This window comes from Oncorhynchus masou, chromosome 28 (assembly GCF_036934945.1).
Source record: "Oncorhynchus masou masou isolate Uvic2021 chromosome 28, UVic_Omas_1.1, whole genome shotgun sequence".
Taxonomy (NCBI): domain Eukaryota; kingdom Metazoa; phylum Chordata; class Actinopteri; order Salmoniformes; family Salmonidae; genus Oncorhynchus; species Oncorhynchus masou.
The window spans coordinates 7,872,424-7,887,302 of NC_088239.1; positions in this window are offsets into that span (position 1 = coordinate 7,872,424).

The following is a 14,879-nucleotide window of genomic DNA, read 5'->3' on the forward strand; positions in this document are numbered from 1 at the left end:
AGGTCGAGGAGGGTGAAGGGAGGAGGTCGAGGAGGGTGAAGGGAGGAGGTCGAGGTGGGTGAAGGGAGGAGGATGAGGGCACACCTCTTTCTGGTTGTACTTGATGGCCAGTTAGTTTTAGCCTCACCTCTTTCTGGTTGTACTTGATGGCCAGTTAGTTTCAGCCTCACCTCTTTCTGGTTCTACTTGATGGCCAGTTAGTTTCAACCTCACCTCTTTCTGGTTGTACTTGATGGCCAGTTAGTTTTAGCCTCACCTCTTTCTGGTTGTACTTGATGGCCAGTTAGTTTCAACCTCACCTCTTTCTGGTTGTACTTGATGGCTAGTTTGAGTCGGCTGAGGTTCATGCGTTCCTCCATCAGGCCTCTCTTGTCCACCGTGACTTCGTTGGCCGTGTGGTTGAGGATCACCTCCAGCTCCCTGGAGTTACTTGCCTGGGCCAGGAGGTCCTTAGCAAACAACTTACACTGCTTAGCTAACTCCTCATAGTCATTCCTGGTACTATGGAGAAGAGAGGTGGGGGAAGAGGAGAGGAGCGTAAAGGAGAGGGGGAAGAGGAGAGGAAAGGGGGAAGAAGAAAGGAGAGGAGGAATATGAGAGGAGAGGGGGAAGATAAGAGAAGAGGAGAGGAGCGTAAAGGAGAGGGGGAAGAAGAAAGGAGAGGAGGAATAGGAGAGGAGAGGGAAGATAAGAGAAGAGGAGAGGAGCGTAAAGGAGAGGGGGAAGAGGAGAGAAGAGGAAGAGGAGAGGGGGAGGAGGAAAGGAAAGGGGGAAGAGGTGAGGGGGAAGAAAAGAGGAGAGGGGAGGAGGAGAGGGGGAAGATGAGAGGAGGGAAGATGAGAGGAGACAGGGGAGAGGAGAGGGGGAAAAGGAAAGGAGAGGAGGAAGATGAGAGGAGAGGAGGAAGAGGAGAGGGGTGAGAGGAGAGGAGGAAGAGGAGAGGGGTGAGAGGAGAGGAGGAAAGGGAGAGACGGGAGAGGAGAGGAGAAAGAGGAGGGCAGAGGAGAGTAATGGAGAGGAGAGGCAAGGAGAGGAAATGAGAGAAGAGGAGATGAAAGGAGAGCAGATAAGAGAGGAGGGAGATAAGTGTGGATGTCAAAGAGAATGATTAAAACAGCTTAAGTGGTTAGCATTTCATTTGATTCATTTAGCCACGGTCAAGGCTGTTTGAGAAGGTTTGAATCCTATGCAACCTGCCTACATAGTTTGAAGTACAGTACCAACATAGCTACTGTGGTAGGTCAAAGCTGTTGGCTGGAAACCCTTGGTAGAGCATGGGTGGAGTAGGCATTCTGGTGCTCATGTGAATTTCCTTTATTTTTAGACCAACAGTCTTTGTGTTTAATACCCATCCAGCCTTTCATTACAGTTTTTTTTGATTGCTAAACGACAGTAGACACAACTGGAGTCACATGTGCAAAACTCTAACTACAGTCTGCACAGCAGCAGTTCATGTGGACTAAACTCTAGTTCGTTTTTCATTGCTTGAACACAGTTTTCAAAACTCTACACACTTATCCCATGACTTTAACCACAAGCTGCACAACACTGTGGATTTACAGCACTTTGTTCAAATGCTAACACACTGCTGTCAAAACTGTGAACCACACATTCAAAACGGAATAGATTTCAGCCTTGTGCCTTTCAAACACTGCTGATTGCAATTTCAGCTGAAAGGCTAAGCAGGTGTCTTGTTTTAGACTTGTTAGTGAACACACACACATATTACAGTATATATAGGTAGAGCTCAGAAAGACTCATTTTGGTAATGGAACAAGGAAGATGGGTTCGTGGAGGGAGAAGGGTGGCAGGGAGAGGGCGGATGCGTGGAGGAAGACAAAGAAGACAAAGAGCTGTTATTTCAGATGAAATAAGGGCTACACTTATAGACCATGTCGTGAACCATGGTCTCTCATTGACAGAGGCAGGGTTGAGGGTGCAACCCAATCTGCAAAGATCCACAGTGGCATCTGTAATGCAAATTTTCCATCATACAAACAGGTGAGAGTTACATCCTTACAGTAAATGAAAACATTACAGGAATCTATTTTGTATGGCAATTATAGAATATTTACACAGATATATATTACAGTAAGTTTGACTGTAAAATATATTTTTACAACAGGACCCAAAAGCTGCCCCCAACAGGGGGAAGAGGAAAAATATTTTCAGATGCGCAGGAAAATGCTATTGCTGACATGGTTGTTGTCAACAATGCAATAAAACTGCGGGAGATTCAAGATAGAGTGCTGGCTGATAATGATATATTTGAAAATGTTAATTCTGTCAGCACAACAACTATTGCTCGAGTCCTAAAGAAACACCAAGTTACAATGAAACAGTTATACACTGTACCGTTCGAGAGAAACAGTGAACGGGTAAAAGAGCAAAGATACCAATATGTCCAGGTAAGACGTCTGAGGTTACGTACACAGCTATACAAAATATTTACAGTAAAAAAAAACATTAGCATTTCTACAGTAAAACTGTGCACTTACTGTTTTTCAGAGAGTAATGGAGGTGGAAGCACTGGAAAGACCACGTTCATTTGTATTTATCGATGAAGCTGGATTTAACCTTGCCAAAACACGGCGTAGAGGAAGGAATGTTATAGGTGTGTTATCACTGTGGAGGTTCCAGGCCAAAGGGGGGGAAATATCACCATGTGTGCTGCAATGGCCAATGATGGTTTGCTTCTCAACACACCACTCATTGGCCCATACAACACAGAAAGGCTTATAGCTTTCCTGGAACAGCTCTATGCTCAGCTAGTGCCAGCAGAACAGGGGGAGCCAGTAAGAAACCCCCAAGTTTTTGTCATAGTTTGCGATAACGTTGCTTTTCACCACTCTGCAGCTGTCACAGATTGGTTTGCAGCACATCACAGATTTATTGTTTTGTACCTGCCTGCATATTCACCCTTCCTCAACCCAATAGAGGAGTTTTTCTCTGCCTGGAGGTGGAAAGTGTTTGGTCACCACCCACATGACCAAATGTCTCTTTTGGAAGCCATGCGTGCCGGATGTGAGGACACGAGTCCAGAGGACTGCCAGGGATGGATAAGGCACTCCAGAAGGTTCTTCCCCAGGTGCATGGCAAGAGAAAACATTAGATGTGATGTTGAAGAAAACCTGTGCCCTGTGACTGTTGGTAGTGCAGACTGTAGTTAGAGTTTTGCACGTGACTCCAGTTGTGCCCACTGTCGTTTAGCAATCGAAAAAAACTGTAAACAGTCATAGAACCGAAACCAGTCATATAGAACAGAAACCAGTCATATAGAACAGACACCCGTCATATAGAACAGGAAACCAGTCATATAGAACAGAAACCAGTCATATAGAACAGAAACCAGTCATATAGAACAGAAACCAGTCATATAGAACAGAAACCCGTCATATAGAACAGAAACCAGTCATATAGAACAGAAACCCGTCATATAGAACAGAAACCAGTCATATAGAACAGACACCCGTCATATAGAACAGAAACCAGTCATATAGAACAGAAACCAGTCATATAGAACAGAAACCAGTCATATAGAACAGAAACCAGTCATATAGAACAGGAAACCAGTCATATAGAACAGAAACCAGTCATATACCAGTCATATAGAACAGAAACCAGTCATATAGAACAGACACCAGTCATATAGAACAGGAAACCAGTCATATAGAACAGAAACCAGTCATATAGAACAGAAACCAGAAACCAGTCATATAGAACAGGAAACCAGTCATATAGAACAGAAACCAGTCATATAGAACAGACACCCGTCATATAGAACAGAAACCAGTCATATAGAACAGAAACCAGTCATATAGAACAGAAACCAGTCATATAGAACAGAAACCAGTCATATAGAACAGGAAACCAGTCATATAGAACAGAAACCAGTCATATACCAGTCATATAGAACAGAAACCAGTCATATAGACCAGAAACAAGTCATATAGAACAGAAACCAGTCATATAGAACAGAAACCAGTCATTGTACTTCCGGTTCCGGGTTGGAGCGAGCGGTCGCATCTACACTTCGGTCCGCAGGTAGTATAACTTTTCATTACATTTTCATTACATTTCATTATAGTACAACGGTTTGATTTGTCTAATCTTAGCAATTTCTTCTTAGCTAGCTACATAGCCGTCTTTGTATCAAAGATAATTGCGTAATTATCGTATTTCGTCGTCCTAACGTAGTCTACACTGCTATCTGCCCAGCAGCTAGCTATCGTCCACCGTCTACTAGCACTGTAGAAACTATTACACTCAACTGAACGACTCGATTAGTGTAGTGTTAGCTAGTTACATAGTTGTCTTTGCTGCCTTCGTATCCAAGATAATTGTGTAGTTTAGAGTGTGTAGACTTAGAGTGATTATCTTAATTTACCGAGGTTAGCTAGCCAGCTATTTGTCGTCCTTAACATAGGAGATACTGCTAGCTAGCTAGCCAACAGCTAGCCAACGTCTACCGAATTGAACTTCAACTACCCGGTCAACATTCCGCTTCGCTCCACAGGTAGCATCACATTTTCATTTCACTTCATTACAGTACAACGGTTTGATTTGTTTGATCGTAGCTAGCTAGCTACATAGCCGTCTTTGTATCTAAGACAATTGTGTAGTCTAGAGCGATTTTCTAGGTTAGCTAGCCAGCTATTGTCGTTCTTTTAACGTAACGTTACGTAATCAACACTGCTAGCTAGCCAGCTAGCCAGCTAGCCCCCGAATAGCAGCACTGTAGAAACTATTACACTCGACAGAACGACTTGATTAGTGTAGTGTCAACAACGCAGCCACTGCCAGCTAGCCTACAAAGTCAACAACGCACCCACTGCCAGCTAGCCTACTCCAGCAGTACTCTATCATTTCAATCATTTTAGTCAATAAGATTCTTGCTACGTAAGCTTAACTTTCCTTTCACTCCCTCCTACGTAGCAAGGAAGCTCTTTGCCACCTTCTCCTCCCTCCTGAATCCTCCTCCCCCTCCCCTCCCCTCCTCCCTCTCTGCAGATGACTTCGTCAACCATTTTGAAAAGAAGGTCGACGACATCCGATCCTCGTTTGCTAAGTCAAACGACACCGCTGGTTCTGCTCACACTGCCCTACCCTGTGCTCTGACCACTTTCTCCCCTCTCTCTCCAGATGAAATCTCGCTTCTTGTGACGGCCGGCCGCCCAACAACCTACCCGCTTGACCCTATCCCCTCCTCTCTTCTCCAGACCATTTCCGGAGACCTTCTCCCTTACCTCACCTCGCTCATCAACTCATCCCTGACCGCTGGCTACGTCCCTTCCGTCTTCAAGAGAGCGAGAGTTGCACCCCTTCTGAAAAAACCTACACTCGATCCCTCCGATGTCAACAACTACAGACCAGTATCCCTTCTTTCTTTTCTCTCCAAAACTCTTGAACGTGCCGTCCTTGGCCAGTCATAAAGAACAGAAACCAGTCATATAGAACAGAAACCAGTCATAAAGAACAGAAACCAGAAAGCAGTCATATAGAACAGAAAGCAGTCATATAGAACAGAAACCAGAAAGCAGTCTTATAGAACAGGAAACCAGTCATATAGAACAGAAACCAGTCATATAGAACAGAAACCCGTCATATAGAACAGAAACCAGTCATATAGAACAGAAACCAGTCATAAAGAACAGGAAACCAGAAACCAGTAATATAGAACAGAAACCAGTCATATAGAACAGAAACCAGTCATATAGAACAGAAACCAGTCATATAGAACAGAAACCAGTCATAAAGAACAGAAACCAGTCATATAGAACAGGAAACCAGTCATATAGAACAGAAACCAGTCATATACCAGTCATATAGAACAGAAACCAGTCATATAGAACAGAAACCAGTCATATAGAACAGAAACCAGTCATATAGAACAGAAACCAGTCATATAGAGCAGGAAACCAGTCATATAGAACAGGAAACCAGTCATATAGAACAGAAAACAGAAAGCAGTCAAATAGAACAGAAAGCAGTCATATAGAACAGAAACCAGAAAGCAGTCATATAGAACAGAAAGCAGTCATATAGAACAGAAACCAGTCAAATAGAACAGAAACCAGTCATATAGAACAGGAAACCAGTCATATAGAACAGAAACCAGTCATATAGAACAGAAACCAGTCATATAGAACAGAAACCAGTCATATAGAACAGAAACCAGTCATATAGAGCAGGAAACCAGTCATATAGAACAGGAAACCAGTCATATAGAACAGAAAACAGAAAGCAGTCAAATAGAACAGAAAGCAGTCATATAGAACAGAAACCAGAAAGCAGTCATATAGAACAGAAAGCAGTCATATAGAACAGAAACCAGAAAGCAGTCAAATAGAACAGAAAGCAGTCATATAGAACAGAAACCAGAAAGCAGTCATATAGAACAGAAAGCAGTCATATAGAACAGAAAGCAGTCAAATAGAACAGAAAGCAGTCATATAGAACAGAAACCAGAAAGCAGTCAAATAGAACAGAAAGCAGTCATATAGAACAGAAACCAGAAAGCAGTCATATAGAACAGAAAGCAGTCATATAGAACAGAAACCAGAAAGCAGTCAAATAGAACAGAAAGCAGTCATATAGAACAGAAACCAGAAAGCAGTCATATAGAACAGAAAGCAGTCATATAGAACAGAAACCAGTCAAATAGAACAGAAACCAGTCATATAGAACAGGAAACCAGTCATATAGAACAGAAACCAGTCATATAGAACAGTCATATAGAACAGAAACCAGAAAGCAGTCATATAGAACAGAAAGCAGTCATATAGAACAGAAACCAGAAAGCAGTCAAATAGAACAGAAAGCAGTCATATAGAACAGAAACCAGAAAGCAGTCATATAGAACAGAAAGCAGTCATATAGAACAGAAAGCAGTCAAATAGAACAGAAAGCAGTCATATAGAACAGAAACCAGAAAGCAGTCAAATAGAACAGAAAGCAGTCATATAGAACAGAAACCAGAAAGCAGTCATATAGAACAGAAAGCAGTCATATAGAACAGAAACCAGAAAGCAGTCAAATAGAACAGAAAGCAGTCATATAGAACAGAAACCAGAAAGCAGTCATATAGAACAGAAAGCAGTCATATAGAACAGAAACCAGTCAAATAGAACAGAAACCAGTCATATAGAACAGGAAACCAGTCATATAGAACAGAAACCAGTCATATAGAACAGTCATATAGAACAGAAACCAGAAAGCAGTCATATAGAACAGAAAGCAGTCATATAGAACAGAAACCAGAAAGCAGTCAAATAGAACAGAAAGCAGTCATATAGAACAGAAACCAGAAAGCAGTCATATAGAACAGAAAGCAGTCATATAGAACAGAAAGCAGTCAAATAGAACAGAAAGCAGTCATATAGAACAGAAACCAGAAAGCAGTCAAATAGAACAGAAAGCAGTCATATAGAACAGAAACCAGAAAGCAGTCATATAGAACAGAAAGCAGTCATATAGAACAGAAACCAGAAAGCAGTCAAATAGAACAGAAAGCAGTCATATAGAACAGAAACCAGAAAGCAGTCATATAGAACAGAAAGCAGTCATATAGAACAGAAACCAGTCAAATAGAACAGAAACCAGTCATATAGAACAGGAAACCAGTCATATAGAACAGAAACCAGTCATATAGAACAGAAACCAGTCATATAGAACAGGAAACCAGTCATATAGAACAGAAACCAGTCATATAGAACAGAAAGCAGAAACCAGTCATATAGAACAGAAACCAGTCATATAGAACAGAAACCCGTCATATAGAACAGAAACCAGTGATATAGAACAGAAACCAGTCATATGGAACAGAAACCAGTCATATAGAACAGGAAACCAGTCATATAGAACAGAAACCAGTCATATAGAACAGGAAACCAGTCATATAGAACAGAAACCAGTCATATAGAACAGAAAGCAGAAACCAGTCATATAGAACAGAAACCAGTCATATAGAACAGAAACCCGTCATATAGAACAGAAACCAGTCATAGAACAGAAACCAGTCATATAGAACAGAAACCAGTCATATAGAACAGAAACCAGTCATATAGACCAGAAACCAGTGATATAGAACAGAAACCAGTCATATAGAACAGAAACCAGTCATATAGAGCAGGAAACCAGTCATATAGAACAGGAAACCAGTCATATAGAACAGAAACCAGTCATAGAACAGAAACCCGTCATATAGAACAGGAAACCAGTCATATAGAACAGAAACCAGTCATAGAACAGAAACCCGTCATATAGAACAGAAACCAGTCATATAGAACAGAAACCAGTCATAGAACAGAAACCAGTCATATAGAACAGAAACCAGTGATATAGAACAGAAACCCATCATATAGAACAGAAACCAGTCATATAGAACAGAAACCCGTCATATAGAACAGAAACCAGTCATATAGAACAGAAACCAGTCATATAGGACAGAAACCAGTCATATAGAACAGAAACCTGTCATATAGAACAGAAACCCGTCATATAGAACAGAAACCAGTCATAAAGAACAGAAACCAGTCATATAGAACAGAAAGCAGAAACCAGTCATAAAGAACAGAAACCAGTCATATAGAACAGAAACGCGTCATATAGAACAGAAACCAGTCATATAGACCAGAAACCAGTCATATAGAACAGAAACCAGAAACCAGTCATATAGAACAGAAAGCAGTCATATAGAACAGAAACCAGAAAGCAGTCATATAGAACAGGAAACCAGTCATATAGAACAGAAACCCGTCATATAGAACAGAAACCAGTCATATAGAACAGAAACCCGTCATATAGAACAGAAACCAGTCATATAGAACAGAAACCAGTCATAAAGAACAGAAACCAGCCATATAGAACAGAAACCAGGCATATAGAACAGAAACCAGTCATATAGAACAGAAACCAGTCATATACCAGTCATATAGAACAGAAACCAGTCATATAGAACAGAAACCCGTCATATAGAACAGAAACCAGTCATATAGACCAGAAACCAGTCATATAGAACAGAAACCAGTCATATAGAACAGAAACCAGTCATATAGAACAGAAACCAGAAACAGTCATATAGAACAGAAACCAGTCATATAGAACAGAAACCAGAAAGCAGTCATATGGAACAGAAACCAGTCATATAGAACAGAAACCAGAAAGCAGTCATATAGAACAGAAAGGAGTCATATAGAACAGAAACCAGAAAGCAGTCATATAGAACAGAAAGCAGTCATATAGAACAGAAACCAGTCATATAGAACAGAAACCAGTCATATAGAACAGGAAACCAGTCATATAGAACAGGAAACCAGTCATATAGAACAGAAACCAGAAAGCAGTCATATAGAACAGAAAGCAGTCATATAGAACAGAAACCAGAAAGCAGTCATATAGAACAGAAAGCAGTCATATAGAACAGAAACCAGTCAAATAGAACAGAAACCAGTCATATAGAACAGGAAACCAGTCATATAGAACAGAAACCAGTCATATAGAACAGAAACCAGTCATATAGAACAGAAACCCGTCATATAGAACAGGAAACCAGTCATATAGAACAGAAACCAGTCATATAGAACAGAAACCAGTCATATAGAACAGAAACCCGTCATATAGAACAGGAAACCAGTCATATAGAACAGAAACCAGTCATATAGAACAGAAACCAGTCATATAGAACAGAAAGCCGTCATATAGAACAGAAACCAGTCATATAGAACTAAAAAACAGTCATAGAACAGAAACCAGTCATATAGAACAGAAACCAGTCATATAGAACAGAAACCCGTCATAGACCAGAAACTAGTCATAGAACAGAAACAAAATGAACAAGCTGTTGTAGAAGGCTACGGAAGAGGGCCAATCAGTGTCCTGATATAAGCTCTCACCTGAACTCCACCCCCAGGCTTTGAGGGTGTGTGTGTTTGTGTGTTTGTGTGTGTGTGTGTGTGTGTGTGTGTGTGTGTGTGTGTGTGTGTGTGTGTGTGTGTGTGTGTGTGTGTGTGTGTGTGTGTGTGTGTGTGTGTGTGTGTGTTTTTGTAGCATACCTAAACTCCATCTCCACCAGGCTGAGCCCTCCTCGGTCAGCACTCAGCTCAAACGCCCTGAGGATGGGGCCCTCCACAGTCAGCATGAACAGAGATGGGCTGGCCAGGCAGCTGTAGAGCCCTGAGGATGGGGCCCTCCACAGTCAGCATGAACAGAGATGGGCTGGCCAGGCAGCTGTAGAGCCCTGAGGATGGGGCCTTCCACAGTCAGCATGAACAGAGATGGGCTGGCCAGGCAGCTGTAGATTTCTAGACGAAACCTGGGGGAGGGGTGAGGTAAGGAGGGAGGGGTAGGAAAGGGAGGAAGGGAGAGAAAAGGTAGTTGGGGTAAGGAGGGAGGGAGGACAGCTAGCTTCCGTCCTCCTCTGGGTACATTGACTTCAATACAAAACCTAGGAGGTTCAAGGTTCTCACTCCCTTCCATAGACTTACACTGTAATTATGACAACTTCCAGAGGACGTCCTCCAGCCTGTCAGAGCTCTTTCAGCATGAACTGACATATAGTCCACCCAATCAAAGGATCAGAGAATTACCTAGTACTGAAAGTATAAGCTACAGATAGCTAGCACTGCAGTGAAGAAAATGTGGTGAGTAGTTTTGAACAAATTCATTTAATCCAAAATGAAGGAGAAGCAACAGAGAAATATAGAGAGAGATTTCGAAAACATTTTCAGCAAATGCAGCTAGCTAGTTTAGCCTAGTGAAACACCCTGCTCAAACAGAGGGATGTTAGCTAGCTGGCTATAACTATCCAACACAACACTGGAACCTGGGCCCGCTGTTGTAAGCGCTAAACTGCTTACTGACTGTACACTAACGTTACTGCATGATTGTAGCAGGTTTACTTAACGCATTAGTTCTATTAGCTATGTTGACTATAACGTTACTCTAGCTAAAATGGGGACAACGATGTAGGCTGTGTGTAGCAGCTTGGCTTGGAAAGGTCTTTTCTCCTGGTCACATACAGCTGATGTGTTGTGCATTGAAGTCCTCAAGCGAAGGGACAAGGTGAGAGGAGGAGAGCGCATAGAGTCATCCAATGAGCTGTAATAGAAACAAGGCCTAGCTTATGGAAAAAAAGAAAATAATTGTCCTCCCTCATGTTAAACGTCACTGACTGCCACTGTCTCACACTCATGACCACATGGCAGACACAGCCCCAGCCTCTTAGTGGTCCCACCACAGACTGTACTGTGGGTGGTTAGGCGTATTAATGAACACTTGCCTGGTTATACCATTCTTCCCAGAAGGGCGTGTGTGTGTGTGTGTGTGTGTGTGTGTGTGTGTGTGTGTGTGTGTGTGTGTGTGTGTGTGTGTGTGTGTGTGTGTGTGTGTGTGTGTGTGTGTGTGTGTGTGTGTGTGTGTGTGTGTGTGTGTGTGTGTGTGTGTGTGTGTGTGTGTGTGTGTGTGCGTGCGTGTGTGTGTGTGTGTGTGTGTGTGTTCTATAGGATCTTACCTGGAGTGTTGAAGGCTGTCCTTCTTGTTCTTGGTGTTACAGAGAGTAGGGACAGCCCACAGGTAGATATCCTGCTTCAGCAACACGGCCCACAGCGTGAGGCCTGGGCAGGGAGATATCCTGCTTCAGCAACACGGCCCACAGCGTGAGGCCTGGGCGGGGAGATATCCTGCTTCAGCAACACGGCCCACAGCGTGAGGCCTGGGCAGGGAGATATCCTGCTTCAGCAACACGGCCCACAGCGTGAGGCCTGGGCGGGGAGATATCCTGCTTCAGCAACACGGCCCACAGCGTGAGGCCTGGGCAGGGAGGTATATCCTGCTTCAGCAACACTGCCCACAGCGTGAGGCCTGGGCAGGGAGATATCCTGCTTCAGCAACACGGCCCACAGCGTGAGGCCTGGGCAGGGAGGTATATCCTGCTTCAGCAACACGGCCCACAGCGTGAGGCCTGGGCGGGGAGATATCCTGCTTCAGCAACACAGCCCACAGCGTGAGGCCTGGGCAGGGAGATATCCTGCTTCAGCAACACGGCCCACAGCGTGAGGCCTGGGCAGGGAGGTATATCCTGCTTCAGCAACACGGCCCACAGCGTGAGGCCTGGGCGGGGAGATATCCTGCTTCAGCAACACGGCCCACAGCGTGAGGCCTGGGCATGGAGATGTCCTGCTTCAGCAACACGGCCCACAGCGTGAGGCCTGGGCATGGAGATGTCCTGCTTCAGCAACACGGCCCATAGCGTGAGGCCTGGGCATGGAGATGTCCTGCTTCAGCAACACGGCCCACAGCGTGAGGCCTGGGCGGGGAGATATCCTGCTTCAGCAACACTGCCCACAGCGTGAGGCCTGGGCGGAGAGATATCCTGCTTCAGCAACACAGCCCACAGCGTGAGGCCTGGGCATGGAGATGTCCTGCTTCAGCAACACGGCCCACAGCGTGAGGCCTGGGCGGGGAGATATCCTGCTTCAGCAACACAGCCCACAGCGTGAGGCCTGGGCAGGGAGGTATGTCCTGCTTCAGCAACACAGCCCACAGCGTGAGGCCTGGGCGGGGAGATATCCTGCTTCAGCAACACAGCCAGGATCTCATAGTTGCCAGGATCACTGGAGCCACGTCAATGGTGGTGTAATACCCTGGGTTCTGGATACACTGCATCCGTTTCTGACACAGAGAGAGGCACAGAGAATAGGCGTGTTGTTATTGATGCAGCCTTTAAAGGTGAATGGAAACACTTTAAGAAGTAAGTTAGCTGGCATTCTAAATCCTGATGTTTCCCCTTTAAGACGCTAACAGTATTCAGTTGTCCAATAAAGTATTTTCTGCTGTCCAACATATTTTGGACTGTTGCATTATTGATGAAAGTCAATCACCACCTTCCGGAGACACCTGAAACCCCACCTCTTCAAGGAATACCTAGGATAGGATAAGTAATCCTTCTCACCACCCCCCCCCCCCTTAATGATTTAGATGCACTATTGTAAAGTGGCTGTTCCACTGGATGTCAGAAGGTGAATTCACCAATTTGTAAGTCGCTCTGGATAAGAGCGTCTGCTAAATGACTTAAATGTAAATGTAAATGAAAACCTGAAACATGATCAGGATAAGGACAGCAGGTCATTTGGTTGGAACAGGTAATGATCCATTTATTATCTTTATTGATTGGATAACATTGTTTATTAGCAGTGTTTGACTTGGGACAACGTAATCAGGGTTGCAAAGGGTCAGAAACTTTCCAGTAATTTTCCAGAAACTTTCAATGGGAAGTTAAGCCCGGGAAGTTTGCTTAAATGCATTCAATAAAAGTTAGCTTATAACAGTGAACCTTTTTTTGTGGGATACACATAAGGCAATTCTAGGTCCTGTGGCATATTTTGGTTAAACTATCCCCAATTCAATGGAATTGCAACCCTCTGTATGCACAGTGCATTCTTCCATCACATGTACAGCTGATTCTCAAGATCTTGCACACTAATGAGATGCTTTTGAGCCCACACTACTACACTGTCTGAGCCAAGGACTACATGCTTTCTGGTAAGTGACATCGTTATTATTATGCTATTAGAGTACCTTAGATGACACTGTCGCAAAGTGACATCGTTATTATTATGCTATTAGAGTGCCTTAGATGACACTGTCGTAAATCGACACCGTTATTATTATGCTATTTGCAACAGATGATTTACTACCGCTATCAATAACATAATGGTTATAATTTGATTGATTGTACTGAATATAATTGATTATGGGAGGACTAAAACTATTAAATGTATTAAAACTATTAAATACACCAGTGTTCTATGTAATACATAACATGTTTAGCCAATGCCATGTCCTCTACAAAATGTTGGGATTTAAAAAATAAATATCGACCCAAAAGCCAGTAACAACTCACCTTTCTCACTGGCCAGTAGGAAGAGCTTCTCGTCTAGAGTAGTGACCTCCTTGACCTCCCGCGTGTCTTTCAGGACCAGAAATGTATCCGGAGAGGACACGTCAGTGCCCTGATAAAGAGCAGCCATTTCGACTGAGGAGTAGGGAAGAACACAAGGCGACCACGACCATTTAACCATGAAAGCCCGTCAGGATGACATATACTACACAAAGACTTTTACTTTATTTCCCGCTAAATAACGGCAGTTGTGCACAATAACATGTATTGTTTTTGAATCCGTATTGGTAACGTTTCCTCCGTTTTTACGCAGCGTCGGCGTTTGGCGCGCGTAACAGACCTTCCAGTTGTTTCCTCGTAATTTCCTTTCCACTTGCTATTCTTCTTCAAATGTAAAGATAATTAGCCATCTCCATCAGCGTGTATACAAGCACCGATTTCTGTATGGCTTCGCAGGATTTTAGCGCAATGTGCCTGGTAGTGTTGGTACTGCGCATGCACATTATCCACCTGCTTTCTCATCTCGCCGGCGCAGGCAGCATCCTCAGCGGTCCACAATTACATGACAAGCTTGGCTTTAATTTTTGCCATTGCTACATTTTATTTGAGATATTCTTCAGGAAATAAAAAATATCTACATCCAACACAGAATGTAGGCTACATCAGATGACGAAGAGCTGAGGACGTTTAGGATAGGCTATTTCATAATCATATTTTAGAGAGACAAAGAAATACAGTTAGTTTAAAAGTTTCCCTCTGAAGTATTTCCAAAATAATGTAATACAATCATAGTCTGCAAACATAATGCTAAATAAAATACGCAGTTCGATTTTGAAAAAAAGTGTCTCAATGTTTCAATTTGCCCATTCATGACATAAAATCTCAACGAACCTTGCTCTATTTTTTTCATATGACATATGACCACATTGTGTGTGTGTGTGTGTGTGCCTGCACGTGATGTGTCCTGCATCTTCCTTTCACA